This window comes from Oratosquilla oratoria, unplaced genomic scaffold (genome assembly GCF_046742065.1).
Source record: "Oratosquilla oratoria isolate Oo_2021 unplaced genomic scaffold, ASM4674206v1 SCAFFOLD52, whole genome shotgun sequence".
In the NCBI taxonomy this organism is placed as follows: Eukaryota; Metazoa; Arthropoda; class Malacostraca; order Stomatopoda; family Squillidae; genus Oratosquilla; species Oratosquilla oratoria.
Genome location: NW_027467716.1, coordinates 1501534 through 1518837, shown reverse-complemented (window position 1 = coordinate 1518837; position 17304 = coordinate 1501534). Strand labels below are relative to the sequence as shown.

The 17304-nt window shown below is 43.1% G+C and overlaps 2 long non-coding RNA genes and 1 pseudogene across 2 annotated transcripts; all 3 read right to left on the bottom strand.

Annotated features, from left to right (window-relative positions):
- Positions 1-243: 243 nt before the first annotated feature.
- On the bottom strand, positions 244-10589 carry LOC143023628 (uncharacterized). The gene is made up of 8 exons (XR_012966187.1): positions 10506-10589; positions 10312-10345; positions 9420-9489; positions 9017-9265; positions 8793-8832; positions 8271-8310; positions 2451-2486; positions 244-397 (listed from the first exon to the last, which is right to left on the bottom strand). It is a non-coding gene; the product is annotated as an uncharacterized LOC143023628 (long non-coding RNA).
- Positions 10590-11831: 1242 nt separating this feature from the next.
- On the bottom strand, positions 11832-12960 carry LOC143023632 (uncharacterized). Its single transcript, XR_012966189.1, has 3 exons — positions 12769-12960; positions 12462-12562; positions 11832-12286 (listed from the first exon to the last, which is right to left on the bottom strand). It is a non-coding gene; the product is annotated as an uncharacterized LOC143023632 (long non-coding RNA).
- On the bottom strand, positions 12350-12422 carry LOC143023633 (small nucleolar RNA SNORD24; annotated as a pseudogene).
- Positions 12961-17304: the final 4344 nt, after the last annotated feature.

The following is a 17304-nucleotide window of genomic DNA, read 5'->3' as shown; positions in this document are numbered from 1 at the left end:
CAGAAGATAAGGGTGAATGGAGAGGAGTGATGCATGTATAACTCATTTTCACCATCTTTCCACTGGTCTCAATCTCCACACTGCTGTAGCAGTCTCCAGGTCTCCACAACAATCCCATTATTGCATTGCTGTCCATGTGTGAATGCAGGATATTGTCTTATGTCAGTGATCAATGGTACTATAGCTGTTGATGGCCTTGTCTAATTTGTTTGCCATGGAAGTTATTTTCCTTCACGGTGGTCAGGAGGAGCATATTTGAGTAGTTACTTGTTCCATTTAGGAAGGTTTTGACCAACTAAAGAACAGCATTACTTATGTACATATCCACCAATTCTTACTCTGGTAGGAGTTTTGAAATTATGATGTGAAGAATCCACATGCTGTTAATGCATAACATCTGCAAAGAAATGTTAAACCTTGAAGTGAAAAATACAAAACTGGCAGATTTATTCTTCTGCAACAAGAGAGAGGTAAATGCAAGGGTAGTGGGTCAGGGATTGGAGATGGTTAAAGAAAATGGAGAAAAGTGGGAGGTGAGCCAGCTATTGTTTGCGGACGACACTGTGCTTGTGGCAGTATCAGAGGAGGGATTGAGGAAGTTGGTGGCAGAGTTTGGGAGAGTATGTGATAGAAGAAAGCTGAAGATAAATGTAGGTAAAAGTAAGGTGATGAGATGTACAAGGGGTGAAAGTGGCAGTAGACTGGAAGTGAGCATTAAGGGAGAGCGACTGGAGGAAGTGGATAGTTTTAGATACTTGGGTGCAAATGTGACAGGAAAAGGTGGAGTGAAGGTCGAGGTAGAATGTAGATTGAGAGAAGCGAGTAAATGTCCTGGTGGATTGAAGAGTGTAATGAGGAATAGACATTTGGGAATGGATGCTAAGAAGAGACTGTATGAAAGAGTGATTGCGCCAACAGCACTGTAAGGGGCAGAAACTTGGAACATAAGAGAAGAAGTGAGAAGGAGTTTGAATGTGTTTGAGATGAGGTGTCTGAGAAGTATGATGGGGTTTACTAGGCTAGATAGAGTGAGAAATGAGAAGGTGAGAAGGAGAACAGGGGTGGAAAGGGAGCTGGGAGATAGGGTTGATGAAAGAATATTAGGATGGTTTGGACACATGGAAAGAATGAGTGAAGAAAGACTAGTAAAAGAGGTATGGAAGGCCGATGTGGAGGGAGTGAACATGAGGGGACGTCCTAGGATGAGGTGGATGGATGGGGTGAAGGGGGCTTTGGGGAAGAGGGGAATGTCTGTTGAGGAAGGACGGGAGGACAGAAGACGGGTGAATGGAGAATGGTTTTATGTGGATGATGTGATTGCATGAGGTGGAATGGGCGGGTGGATGGGGGTGAGGTAGTATGTGTGAGCAAAATTTGATGTAGCCCAAAGGGATTTCTCCCCGTCTTCTCCTTTTATGCAATGGGGGGATGGAGAGGGGGGATCGCCGATTTAATGAAGCGGCCTTGCTGTGGATGTCCTGTGTCTTGCGACACTGCTTCTGACCCAGGGCAGTGGACAAGGTGCAGGGATGACCCGTCATCCAGGAGGTGCTAAGATGAGAGGGAGGGTGGAGGGGTGTGGAGTGTATTCAGGGATGGAATGGGTGGAAATTATTTTATGCCTTTTCCTTTTTGGCTACCTCCCTTGTAAGGGGGAAAAAGCCTTGGTATGTGTATGTATGTATGTATGTAACAAGATCAGACACCAGAAGTTCTATATCTGTAGTTAAAAGCTATGTTTAATTAACACTAACTTCCTGCACCAATATGACATCTGAACATACCAAACATTCCCCATAGAATGTCATGTATTTAGCAATTCCATGCAAGAGCCCTTACACTTTCATCCTTCACACCATACAAGCACTACCACGGGGATGATAACACAAGACAAAGGCCCGCAGGAGCAATCTCCAATAAACCCTCCTGTGAACAAAATTTGGTCTACTCGTTCTTTCAATGTACCTAAACCATTCCAATAACTTTTCATCAGTGTCTTAACAGCCCTTCACTTCATATCACAAAATCCAGGATTGGCTAACTACTAAACTCTCGTAGGCCCAGGATTAAACAAAGATAAAAATTCTCACCAGCATTATGGCTAACCAACCTGTTGCTATGAATACTTACTAAAAAGCTTCTGCTTGAACCCACTGGATTCCCTCTGCAAAAGGGTACTATGAACAACCTTGCTAATGCAAAACAGTCCAGATGAAACAAGTCTGACCTGAAACAAGCAACTGATATAATATCCACTTAAACTTAACAACCAAGTACAAGAAAATTCCAACAATCAGACAACACATTAACCTTCATAGGATCACCCTCCGGTGGAAACTGCAAATGTGATAGAAATGGTTATCATCATGAAATGCATCTTCCTACTATGTACAATTACACATTAGCATTGCCAAATGTTCAGTAACTAGGTTTCTTAAATTTCTATGTACCTCAGACAATGCCCACAGGCTTGCCAGTCTTCCATTCTGGAAACAAGAACCTACATTAATCATACATACATACATACATATACCAAGGCTTTTTCCCCCTTACAAGGGATAGCCAAAAAGGAAAAGGCATAAAATAATTTCCACCCATTCCATCTTTGAATACACTCCACACCCCTCATCCCTCCCTCTCATCTTAGCACCTCCTGGATGGTCATCCCTCCACCTTGTCCACTGCCCTGGGTCAGAAGCAGTGTCACAAGACACAGCACATCCACAGCAAGGCCGCTTCATTAAATTGGCGACCCCCCGTCTCCATCCCCCCATGCATAAAGGAGAAGACGGGGAGAAATCCCTTCGGTCTGCGTCAAATTTTGCTCACACGTACTACCTCACTCCCCATCCCCCTGCCCATTCCACCTCATTTATCACAACATCATCCATATACCACCATTCTCCATTCACCCCTCTCTTCTGTCCTCTCCCATCCTTCCTCAACAGACATTCCCCTCTTCCCTAAAGCCCCCTTCATCCCATCCATCCACCTCACCCTATGACGTCCCTTCATGTTCACTCCCTCCACATCTGCCTTCCATACCTCTTTTACTAGTCTTTCTTCACTCATTCTTTCCATGTGTCCATACCATCCTAATGCTCTTTCATCAACCCTATCTCCCAATCCCCTTTCCACCCCTGTTCTCCTCCTCACCTCCTCATTTCTCACTCTATCTAGCCTAGTAACCCCCATCATACTTCTCAGACACCTCATCTCAAACTCCTTCTCTCTTCTTCTCTTATGTTCCATGTTTCTACCCCATACAGTGCTGTTGACACAATCACTCCTTCATGTAGTCTCCTCTTAGCATCCATTCCCAAATGTCTATTCCTCATTACACTTTTTAATTCACCAAGGCATTTACTCGCTTCTCTCAATCTACATTCTACCTCCACCTTCACTCCACCTTTTCCTGCCACATTTGCACCCAAGTATCTAAAACTATCCACTTCCTCCAGTTGCTCTCCCTTAATGCTCACTTCCAGACTACTGCCACTTTCACCCCTCGCACATCTCATCACCTTACATTTACCCACATTTATCTCCAGCTTTCTTCTATCACATACTCTCCCAAACTCTGTCACCAACTTCCTCAATCCCTCCTCCGATCCTGCCACAAGCGCAGTGTTGTCCGCAAACAACAGCTGGCTCACCTCCCACTTTTCTCCATTTTCTTTAACTATGTCCAATCCCTGACCCACTACCTTGGCATTTACCTCTTGCACTACCCCATCCATGTATAAGTTGAACAGCCAGGGTGACATAACGCATCCTTGACGAAGTCCCACCTTTACCTCGAACCACTCACTCTCTCCATTTCTAATCCTGACACAAGCTCTACTACTCTCATAAAAACTCTTGACAGCTCCCAGAAGCTTTCCTCCTATCCCGTATATCCGTGAAACCTCCAACAGTGCCTTTCTGTCTACCCTGTCGTAAGCCTTTTCCAGATCCATAACGGCGCAAAAAATATCCTTCCCCTTTCCTATAGCTTTCTCACATATCTATCTTACCACAAAAATCTGATCTACACAACCTCTACCTGTCCTAAATCCACACTGTTCCTCACCAATTACTCCTTCTGTTCCTCTCCTAATCCTCTCAATCAAGATCCTCCCATAAGCCTTCCCAACTACACTTAACAAGCTAATCCCTCTGAAACTACTACATTCACACTTGTCCCCTTTTCCCTTGTAAAATGGAACTATACAGGCACTCCTCCAGTCCTCCGGTACTCTACCCTCTCTCCAGCAAACATTAAATAACCTCACCAACCAGTCCACCATCACTGTACCTCCTTTTTTTAGACATTCTGCATGGCATCCATCCAGACCAGGTGCAACTCCCTAAAATATTCTGCCCATCTTCCCCTTACTGCCTTCTCTTCCATTATCATATCTCCATCTGCACCTTTTACCTTTTCTTCTCTACTTGATTCGCCTCCTCTTCCTCTCTTAATTTCTTTCCAAAACATCGTTTTATTACTTTCAAAATTTTCTGCGAGCATTCACAGATTGGTTACAAAAGAGGACGAGGGAGTCATATGTGAGGTACAAAGAAAAGAAAAGAAAAGTAAAGCAAAAGGTAAAGGTTGCAAAGAGGAGAGCAGATGTGAAATGGGGTAAGAGTATGACAGAAAATTTTGAAAGTAATAAAAAGATGTTTTGGAAAGAAATTAGGAGAGGAAGAGGAGGCGAATCAAGTAGGGAAGAAAAGGTAAAAGGTGCAGATGGAGAGATGATAATGGAAGAGAAGGCAGTAAGGGGAAGATGGGCAGAATATTTTAGGGAGTTGCTAAATGTGAAGGAGGATAGGGAAGGAAAGATAGCTGCAGTGGGAAATGCTAAGAAAATGACCATGATGAGTGAGGAGAATGGAGGAGAAATAAGGAAGGATGAGGTGAAGGCAGTTGTTAAGATGATGAAAGCAGGTAAGGCACCTGGTCTGGATGGATGCCATGCAGAATGTCTGAAAAAGGGAGGTACAGTGATGGTGGACTGGTTGGTGAGGTTATTTAATGTTTGCTGGAGAGAGGGTAGAGTACCGGAGGACTGGAGGAGTGCCTGTATAGTTCCTCTTTACAAGGGAAAAGGGGACAAGTGTGAATGTAGTAGTTTCAGAGAGATTAGCTTGTTAAGTGTAGTTGGGAAGGCTTATGGGAGAGTCTTGATTGAGAGGATTAGGAGAGGAACAGAAGGAGTAATTGGTGAGAAACAGTGTGGATTTAGAACAGGTAGAGGTTGTGTAGATCAGATCTTTGTGGTAAGACAGATATGTGAGAAAGCTATAGGAAAGGGGAAGGACGTTTTTTGGGCTTTTATGGATCTGGAAAAGGCTTATGATAGGGTAGACAGAAAGGCACTGTGGGAGGTTAAGCAGATTTATGGGATAGGAGAAAAGCTTCTGGGAGCTGTCAAGAGTTTTTATGAGAGTAGTAGAGCTTGTGTCAGGATTGGAAATGGAGAGAGTGAGTGGTTTGAGGTAAAGGTGGGACTTCGTCAAGGTTGCGTTATGTCGCCCTGGCTGTTCAACTTATACATGGATGGGATGGTGCGAGAGGTGAATGCAAGGGTAGTGGGTCAGGGATTGGAGATGGTTAAAGAAAATGGAGAAAAGTGGGAGGTGAGCCAGCTGTTGTTTGCGGATGACACTGCGCTTGTGGCAGGATCGGAGGAGGGATTGAGGAAGTTGGTGGCAGATTTTGGGAGAGTATGTGATAGAACAAAGCTGGAGATAAATGTGGGTAAAAGTAAGGTGATGAGATGTGCAAGGGGAGTGGCAGTAGACTGGAAGTGAACATTAAGGGAGAGCGACTGGAGGAAGTGGATAGTTTTAGATACTTGGGTGCAAATGTAGAAGGATAAGGTAGAGTGAAGGTGGAGGTAGAATGTAGATTGAGAGAAGCGAGTAAATGCCTTGGTGGATTAAAGAGTGTAATGAGGAATAGACATTTGGGAATGGATGCAAAGAGGAGACTGTATGAAGGAGTGATTGTGCCAACAGCACTGTATGGGGCAGAAACTTGGAACATAAGAGAAGAAGAGAGAAGGAGTTTGAATGTGTTTGAGATGAGGTGTCTGAGAAGTATGATGGGGGTTACTAGGCTAGATAGAGTGAGAAATGAGGAGGTGAGGAGGAGAACAGGGGTGAAAAAGGAGCTGGGAGATAGGGTTGATGAAAGAATATTAGGATGGTTTGGACACATGGAAAGAATGAGTGAAGAAAGACTAGTAAAAGAGGTATGGAAGGCAGATGTGGAGGGAGTGAACATGAGGGGACGTCCTAGGATGAGGTGGACGGATGGGGTGAAGGGGGCTTTGGGGAAGAGGGGAATGTCTGTTGAGGAAGGACGGGAGAGGACGGAAGACAGAGGTGAATGGAGAATGGTTGTATATGGATGATGTTGTGATTGCATGAGGAGGAATGGGCAGGGGGGTGGGGGGTGAGGTAGTATGTGTGAGCAAATTTTGACGCAGCCCGAAGGGATTTCTCCCCGTCCTCTCCTTATATGCAAGGGGGGACGGAGAGGGGGGGTCGCCGATTAAATGAAGCGGCCTTGCTGTGGATGTGCTGTGTCTTGCGACACTGCTTCTGACCCAGGGCGGTGGGCAAGGCGCAGGGATGACCTGTCATCCAGGAGGTGCTCAGATGAGAGGGAGGGTGGGAGGGGTGTGGAGTGTATTTAGGGATGGAATGGGTGGGAGTGATTTTATGCCTTTCCCTTTTTGGCTACCTCCCTTGAAAGGGGGAAAAAGCCTTGGTATATGTATGTACTCTTACTCCATTTCACATCTGCTCTCCTCTTAGCAACCTTTACCTTTTGCTTTACTTCTCTTTTCTTTTCTTTGTACCTCTCATATGACTTCCTCATCCTATTTTGTAACCAATCTGAGAAAGCTCGCTTCTTCTCTTCTACAACCTTCTTTGTTTCCTCATCCCACCATTCACTAACCTTTCTTCTACTTCCTCCTGTCCTTCTTGTTCCACACACCATCTTTGCACACTTTGTGACTCCCTCCTTGAACCATCCACATTCCTCCTCCACACCTAGCTCTACTCTAACCTTCACTCTCTCCCACTCCTCCTTCAGCTTCTTCTTGTACTCCTCCTTTTCCTCTTCATTTAAAGAGTTCACTCTAAGTACCTCCCTACCTTTTGTCCCTTTCCTCTTCCTCCATCTATCCTCCACTCTCAACTTACCTTCCACCAAAAAATGATCTGATATTTCTCCACCCTCTCCCCTTAGCACATGTACATCCTTAACTCTTCCTATCATAAACCTATTTACCACTACATAGTCCATTAACGCTCTATCTACCACCCTTCCATCCACCACCCTCTCCCATGTGTACTTATGCTTGACTTTCTTCCGAAACACTGTATTTGATATCATCAACTCTCTTTCTAGACACATTTCCACCATCAACTCTCCACTACCATTCTTTCCTGGAACTCCACATTTCCCAACCACTCCATCAATTGGATCATTTCCTACCCTAGCATTAAGGTTTCCCAGTACTATTACATTGATATTTCTCCCTAAATCCTCTATGCACTCATTTAAATCTATCCAAAAAGCCTCCGTTTCCTCTACACTCTTCTCACTGCCAGGTCCATATGCACTTACAAAAACCCACATCTCCTTTCCCAGTTTCACCTTCATCCACATTATCCTTGAGGAAACCTCCTTCCACTCCACTACACGTTTACCTATCTCTTCACTTACTAGTATAGCCACCCCTTCCCTCCCTCGCTCTCTCTTCACTCCTGATAACCTCCCACTTACACTCCCAAACTTACATTCGCCCTTCCCTTTCAGCTTAGTTTCACTCAAAGCCAACACATCCATCTTTCTTCTCACAAACATACTACTTATCTCTTCCCTTTTACTCTCATCTGTACCACATCCACGCACATTAAAAGACCCAAACCTTAGGGTGCTGGTTGGAAAACTCCCAGACCCTCTTATGCCTTTGCTTTTTCTTTTAGGAATGTCCCCTGTGGGGCTACAAGGAGAAAGATGCCTAGTCCCAATCCCCGTCCCTTTCTTCTCACCTCTTACAATCCAAGTGGAATTACTTGATGGCAGTATTCTTTTCCCCCGTCCCAGGGAATTAATCATAATTCAATAAAACATGTTAAGTACATTTCACAAAGTTATCAGAATCACATTCTTTAACATTTTGCCAACAGGCAATCCTAAGGTGTCCTAAGTGATGGGCCATCATGTATGCAGTATTTACGAGAAGACATACCAACATTCTTACCAGTGACCATGATCTCCATTCAGTCTCGCTTTGATGTCGCCTGCAAAAAACTAAACATTAACCCCTTCCATATGGTGCCGCACACGTAGGCGTCATGGACTTAGATCTCGGTGGCAGCAGCCAATGCCAGCCGTACGACGTGTCGTAATAATACTCGCATCATAAAATATAGTCACCGCTTATATCGATCGTTCTCTCTTCACCCGTGAATTTTGATAACCATAGAAAATGCGATTACAAAAGAATTAGAAAGAATGTCATTATGGAGGGGCGACTACAATAAATATAATCAAGACGCCGATATGGCAGCCTCGCGAATACACTCTCTCCCCATGACGCCTACGTGTGCGGCACCGTATGGAAGGGGTTAATCCCAATTCAAAATGAACTTGACAGTATGATCAGTAAAATGGTCAGAATCACATTTCTTTAGCACTTTGCCAACAGGCAATCCTAAGGTGTCCTAAGTGATGGACCATCATGTATGCAGTATAAACGAGAAGAAACCAAAATCATCCTTACCAGTGACCATGATCTCCGTTCAGTCTCGCCCTGACATCACCTGCAAACAACTGAACATTAATCCCAACTCAAAATGAACTTGACAGTACGATCAATAAAATGGTCAGAATCACATTTCTTTAGCATTTTGCCAACAGGCAATCCTAAGGTGTCCTAAGTGATGGGCCATCATGGAGATAAACACTAGCAAATATGATAAAAATTGAAAAAGTCAATTCCCTTACCACCACATTTATTTGGTCACCGGCTGCAACAAATTTCACTTCTTTGGGCCAACTTTAGAAAACAGCAAACACTGATATTCTGCAAACAAAGACAATTGTGTTAGCAAACATTCCCAGAGCATAACAATATCTGTCTACATACCACAGGCTTCTTCCCCTTCACAAGGGAGGTAGCCAAGTCAAAACATGCTTCTTCAGTCATACTCCACTCACCTGTTTCCTTATCCGCTTTGCTTAAACTCACAGCACCTGAAAATATTCCTCATCAGTTAAATATATAATGAAAATGACCACCCATCGCCTAGGCAATCAGGGTACAAATACTATATCATTTGTTACTCATGTTGAAAGTAAGATTCTCATCATAGTACTACTCTGGCTAGCAGCCTGTAGGTATCTATACCTGTACTGAACAGATGAATGGACATTAATGTCCAAACTTGATCAAACTGGTACACTGTCCACTTGAAAACCTGTCAACGGGAAAATCAACCATAAGTACATGGGAGAGGGTGGTGGATGGAAGGGTGGTAGATAGGGCACTAATGGACTACATAGTGGTAACCAGGAGAATAATGGGAGGATTTTTGGATGTAAATGTTCTACGGGAGAGTGGGGGAAAAGACAATTTTTTGGAAGTTGACAGTGAAGGATAGATGGAGAAAGGTAAAGGGCAGAAGGTAGGGAGGTGCTTAAAGTAAACTGCTTAAATGAGAGAAAAAGAGGAGTACAAGAAGAAATGGGAGTGGGAGGGAGTGAAGGTTAGAGTATAACTAGGAGAGGAGGAATGGGGATGGTTCAAGTTGTGGAACAAGGACAACAGGAGGATATACAAGGGTAGCGAGTGGTGGGATGAAGCAAAGAAGATTGTAAAGAAGCAAGCATTCAAAGATTGATTACAAAATAGGATGAATCACAAGAATGTACAAAGAAAAGCAGAATAAAGCATAAGAGGGCAGAGGTGAGCAGAAATGAAATGGGGTACGACAAAAAAAAAAAAAAAAAAAAAAATCCACTCCCTTCCCTCATCTTGGCTCAAGGCTGATGGGTCATCCCTGCATCTCACCCACTGCCCTGGGTCAGAAGCAGTTTAAGACAGTACATCCACAGCAAAGCAGATTAAATAAACTGGCAACCCCCCTCCTCTCAGTCACCTCATGCAGATGGGGAGAAATCCCTTTATGCTGCATTTTTCACTCATTGCCTCACCCCCCATCCACTCCCCCTCGTTCCACAGCATCCATACACAGCAATTCTCCATTCAGTCCCATCTTCTGTCCAAAACAAGTACCAACCTTAATGCAGCTGAGGAATGCTCCAGGCCTTTACCTGAAAAAATACCACTTGTAAACAATGGCTCTTGATCCAATGCAAGGTGTACACTATAAGCAATGTCAGCCCTGTTGAGCTTGCCAACATAGTAATTCTGGAGATATTTTTTGTCATCATTATTTGAAGTACAACCACAATACAATAACTCGATACTTACTACTTCACTCTGGCTCTAAAGCACACCACCACCACAGGTCATCCTACAAACTCGAAACTGAAAATGTAAACATTACAATGCAACAAAGCCATACACCAACTGACAAACCAACAACACTCTTTACATCCGTGGTTCCCAACCGGTATGCCATGACACCAAAGGGTGAAGCAAGATCAACTGAGGTTGCCTCCAAAATTCAGGGCAAAAATTACTGTCAATTATATATTTGTATCGTCATCCATTTTTGTTCATTAACCCCTTCCATACGGTGCCGCACACGTAGGCGTCATGGACTTAGATCTCGGTGGCAGCAACCAATGCCAGCCGTACGACGTGTCGTAATAATACTCGCATCATAAAATATAGTCACCGCTTATATCGATCGTTCTCTCTTCACCCGTGAATTTTGATAACCATAGAAAATGCGATTACAAAAGAATTAGAAAGAATGTCATTATGGAGGGGCGACTACAATAAATATAATCAAGACGCCGATATGGCAGCCTCGCGAATACACTCGCTCCCCATGACGCCTACGTGTGCGGCACCGTATGGAAGGGGTTAAAGCAACATCAGTGTAAAGATGAGTATTTTCATATTATCCTGGGACATAATTTTGTTACACTGATGTTGAATCAACAAAATACTGACAAACTAGAATTTAGATTTTCTAATAAGGGTGCTGCTGGGGACTTCTGAAAGGCTTGGCAAGGGTGCCTCCTCAAGCCAGAAATGGTTGGGAGCCACTGCTCCACATCACAAACTTGTCTTGGTCTTGTTTAACCTTCCTCATAAACCAAGAAATGCATTCATAAATGTTTGCAGCCCGGTAACCAGAAGCAACATTGCAACTGGGGCATAAGGAGAGCAGACTGATCTTTGATTCACCTTAGCACCAACATAGCACATACTCAATATCAGTGACTCTAGGATCAATTATTTACTTAATACATCAATTACTATTCTATATTCATCATGGACACTTTTCCTTGCTAAACAGACATTCCTCTACCATTCAATTCACCTCTGCACCCCATTAATCTACTTCATTTTTGGTATTTGCTTCCAAGTCATTCTTTCCACCTAGCATAGTTTGGGCAACTATATCTGTCAGCTTTCTTTCCATCCCCATAACAGACTTCATATTTCAACTCCTTACCAAGCACATTTTCAAAGTTCAAGTTCCATACATTTGTTCCCCTTCCCTCTTCCCCTGTTCAAAGATTTCCTGGCTGTTAATGATTATTCTAAAATTACCTATCCCTACTCAAACTACCTCAATATAGTATCCAACTGGTCAATCACATTATCAACCACTTCAGTACGAGTCAAACTCTCACGCGCAGCATGGCCTATCATAGGAACAATGCATCACACTACTTGCATTATAAAACAGTCACTACTGCATTACTCATTCTTTTTTACTCAGTAATAAACACTGAAAACATGATCAAACCAGTTCATAGAATCCGGGGGTAACTCATGTACAACTACAAAGATATACGTAATCAAGACTGACGCCGGCATCCTTGCGAACCCACCCACGCCTCATGACACCTATGTAAGTGTCATTGTACCTAAGTGGGTAACATTGCCAACAGGTATTCCTACAATGTCCTACATGATGGGCCATATTATTAAAACAAAAATTCAAATGACAATGCAATCTTACCATTACCAGCTCAGGGTCCTCTAAAAGCGGTGCAATTTCGTAAAACCCAAGGTTGCCTAGACCTAGCAAAGATCTTGTATGGCCAGGCTACTGATGAACATGTTGACCCCTGGAGGAAGAAACCATGAATGTATTCTGCTCCCTCTCTTGCTATACAGTTATAAAGATGTCAAATATTCAGAGATCTTGGTGGTTATAGTCGTCATACAACAGTCAAGAGTAGCAAATACATTGTCATCATTATTGCAAATGTAGTTCCCAAGTACCAAAGCAGGTAAACCTACCATAGTGATGTAGTCCCAGTGTGCCATCTTTCCATCTTGATCATGTGCTACTCTTAATCAATGGCCAACATCTCTTTACAATTCAGTACCACAAGTCTCGTCTGGAAAATTAAAACTTCTAAAACACCTTCATCACACTTCTCCTGTCTCTTCTTGATTATGACATTCAGTCAAATGCCTCCGTCCACACCAAATGACATGCGGGTAAGCCTGTCTTAGGTCTCGTCATCTAACTCATCATTTATCAAAGTCAAAAATATTCAGTTCTTTCAAAACATCATATCTAACCAAAAAAAACATAACTAACCTGCATGTGCTAATCCAGTATCTGCAAAACAGGTTCATTTGTACACCTCTTGTGCATGGACCTGTCAATTAAACAAACTTGACTTACATGCAAACAAAGTTATTATTGAAAATGTACTTTTGTTTTCAGTAACGAGGAATTGTGTCCACAGCAGTTATTGAGACAGGGATAACAATCATCATGTCTTAAATACCTTTTGCATTAAACAGGATCAAACTAACCTCCTCATCAGCACCTGGCAGCACCAATATCCAATCCAAGGTACTAGCATCAATTGTACAACCTCCATGACAACAGTATCCATGGTCCTGGAGCCGCAGCATCTACGTCGTGGGACCAACCCCCAACCCCAAGAGTTGGGGGCCAAACAGCGGCAACCAGCCCTGGCCATCGGCTCTACGCAGGTGGCACCGATCCCCAAGAGGAGCTACGACTGCCTTGGGGAGTACAGTAGAAGCCCGATTTAACGAATCTCAATTTAGCGGAAGCTCAAATTAGCGAACTGCAAATAGCAATAACGAAAATGCTCAACTTAGCGGAAATGGTCCGCTAAATTGACCATTTTCCGCTAGCTGGCCAGACACGCGTCTACGGAAATAGCTCAACTTAGCGGGAATGGTAAACTAAGTTGGGCATTTTCCGTCAACTGGCCACATGCGTGTCTCAGAGTCCAATGTTACCAGATGTTACCAGATTGTGGTGGTAGAGTCTAGGAAAAATTTATAATTTAGTACTTTGGAGGATCTTAATTGAGAGGATTAGGAGAGGAACAGAGGGAGTAATTGGTGAGGAACAGTGTGGATTTAGGACGGGTAGAGGTTGTGTAGATCAGATCTTTGTGGTAAGACAGATATGTGAGAAAGCTATAGGAAAGGGGAAGGATGTTTTTTGGGCTTTCATGGATCTGGAAAAGGCTTATGATAGGGTAGACAGAAAGGCACTGTGCGAGGTTATGCAGATTTATGGGATAGGAGGAAAGCTTTTGGGAGCTGTCAAGAGTTTTTATGAGAGTAGTAGAGCATGTGTTAGGATTAGAAATGGAGAGAGTGAGTGGTTTGAAGTAAAGGTGGGACTTCGTCAAGGATGCGTTATGTCACCCTGGCTGTTCAACTTATACATGGATGGGGTGGTGCGAGAGGTGAATGCTAGGGTAGTGAGTCAGGGATTGGAGATGGTTAAAGAAAATGGAGAAAAGTGGGAGGTGAGCCAGCTGTTGTTTGCGGACGACACTGCGCTTGTGGCAGGGTCAGAGGAGGGATTGAGGAAGCTGGTGGCAGAGTTTGGGAGAGTATGTGATAGAAGAAAGCTAAAGATAAATGTGGGTAAAAGTAAGGTGATGAGATGTACAAGGGGTGAAAGTGGCAGTAGACTGGAAGTGAACATTAAGGGAGAGCGACTGGAGGAAGTGGATAGTTTTAGATACTTGGGTGCAAGTGTAGCAGGAAAAGGTGGAGTGAAGGTGGAGGTAGAATGTAGATTGAGAGAAGCGAGTAAATGCCTTGGTGGTTTAAAGAGTGTAATGAGGAATAGACATTTGGGAATGGATGCGAAGAGGAGACTGTATGAAGGAGTGATTGTGCCAACAGCACTGTATGGGGCAGAAACGTGGAACATAAGAGAAGAAGAGAGAAGGAGTTTGAATGTGTTTGAGATGAGGTGTCTGAGAAGTATGGTGGGGGTTACTAGGCTAGATAGAGTGAGAAATGAGGAGGTGAGGAGGAGAACAGGGTGAAAAAGGATTTGGGAGATAGGGTTGATGAAAGAATATTAGGATGGTTTGGACACATGGAAAGAATGAGTGAAGAAAGACTAGTAAAAGAGGTATGGAAGGCAGATGTGGAGGGAGTGAACATGAGGGGACACCCTAGGATGAGGTGGATGGATGGGGTGAAGGGGGCTTTTGGGGAAGAGGGGAATGTCTGTTGAGGAAGGAAGGGAGAGGACGGAAGACAGAGGTGAGTGGAGAATGGTTGTATATGGATGATGTTGTGACTGCATGAGGAGGAATGGGTGGGGAAGTGGGGGGTGGGGTAGTATGTGTGAGTAAATTTTGACGCAGCCCGAAGGGATTTCTCCCCGTCCTCGCCTTATATGCAAAGGGGGACGGAGAGGGGGGGTCGCCGATTAAATGAAGCGGCCTGGCTGTGGATGTACTGTGTCTTGCGACACTGCTTCTGACCCAGGGCGGTGGGCAGGGTGCAGGGATGACCCGTCATCCAGGAGGTGCTCAGATGAGAGGAAGGGTGGGAGGGGTGTGGAGTGTATTTAGGGATGAAATGGGTGGGAGTGTTTTTATGCCTTTCCCTTTTTGGCTACCTCCCTTGGAAGGGGGAAAAAGCCTTGGTATATGTATGTATGTATATATATATATATATATATATATATATATATATATATATATATATATATATATATATACAATAATATATAATTCAGTATATGTATAAAGTATAATTGTAGCAGAAATATATTCAAGTAGAAATAGACGGTATAATACATACATACATACATACATATACCAAGGCTTTTTCACCCTTACAAGGGAGGTAGCCAAAAAGGACAAGGCATAAAATCATTCCCACCCATTCCATCCCCGAAAACACTCCACACCCCTCCACCCTCCCTCCCATCTTAGCACCTCCTAGATGACGGGTCATCCCTGCACCCTGTCCACTGGATAAAAAACAGGGACAAGAAACAGGGAGGGGGAATCATGTTCTTGGCCAAGAAAGACCTAAACGTGACAAAAATTGCAGAGGGCAAAGGTAATGTTGAATTGATCATGATAAAAGTCGAAGGAAAGAATATGAAAAGTAGAAAGTTTGTGGTGACTTATGTGCCTCCAAAAACAAGCGCTTGGAAAGAAAATGAACATACAAAAATGCTAGATGATACAAGAAAATCACTAAATGAGATACTAATGGGTAAGGGTAATCTGGTAATTATGGGGGACTTCAATTGCAAAGAAATTTGTTGGGACAGCATGACAGTGCAAGGAGGAGATGACTCGTGGGGCAATGTACTGCTAGATATGACCATGGAGTACACAATGACCCAATGGGTCCGTGAAAACACAAGGTACAGAAATAATGAAGAGCCATCGAAACTAGATCTAATATTTACAACAGAACCTGAAATAGTGCATAAAGTCCAGTACGAGACACCAATTGGAAAGAGTGACCATGTACTCATCGAAACTGTACTAAAGGAAGAAATAGACATAGAGAGGAACGAAAAGCATAGGAAAGGAAGACTGATGTACAACAAAACAGACTTTACAAAACTAAAGACATTCTTCCAGAATGCAAACTGGGAAAAATTTTACAGGGAAGAGACAACAGTGGAAGAGAAATGGAATATATTGATGGAAAACTACAATGAAGGTGTAAACAGGCATGTACCAAGACAAAAGCGAGAGAGAGAGTACATTAAATGTTGGTTCAACAAAAGATGCAGTGAGGCAAAAGACAGAAGGGACAAAGCTTGGAAAAAGTGGAGAAAAGACAAAAAACAAAGCAAATGGCAAATTTATGTTAACTGTAGAAATGAGTATGTTAATGTGAGAAGAGAGGAAAAAAGGAACCATGAGAAGGATATTATAGACAAATGCAAAGAGCAACCCAAACTATTCTATCGGTATGTGAATGGTAAACTTAAAAACAAACAGGAAATGGTGAAACTATGCCAAGGAAACATAGAATACACAGAAGATTTAGAGATGGCCGAAGTCATGAACAATCACTTTAAATCTGTTTTCACCAGAGAGAAAATACCAAATTGTGACATAGATAAAAACAAGAAATCTCCCCTCATGAATGAGTTTACAGCATCACTAAAGGAAATATCAGAACATCTATCAAGGCTGGATGTCAGAAAATCACATGGCCCGGATGGTATTGCAAATTGGATTCTAAAGGAGTGCAAAGAAGAACTAACAGACAAAATACACATCTTAATAAACAGCTCACTCAAAGAAGGAAAGATACCCGAGGACTGGAAAAACGCTAACATTGTACCAATATACAAAGGAGGAAACAAGGAAGAACCCACCAACTATAGGCCAGTATCACTAACAAGCACCATAGCCAAAATTTGCGAGAAAATAATCAAGAATAGATGGGTAAAACATCTGGAAGACAATGACATATTAAACCCAAGACAATTCGGATTCAGACAAGGAAGATCATGCTCAACAAACTTAATATGCTTTTACTCAAGACTAATAGACATAGTGCAAGAAAGAAATGGATGGGCTGATTGTGCATTCCTAGACTTGCAAAAAGCCTTTGACAAAGTACCACACAGAAAACTACTAAAAAAACTGGAACACATAGGAGGAATACAAGGAAACCTACTAAAATGGATAGAGGACTTTCTGACTGGTAGAAAGATGAGAGTAGTGCTCAGAGAAAAATATTCAGATTGGAAAGAGGTGATCAGTGGAGTACCGCAAGGATCTGTGCTGGCACCAATAATGTTTGCTGTCTATATGAATGACATGGACGAGGACGTGAACTGCTACATGAGCTTCTTTGC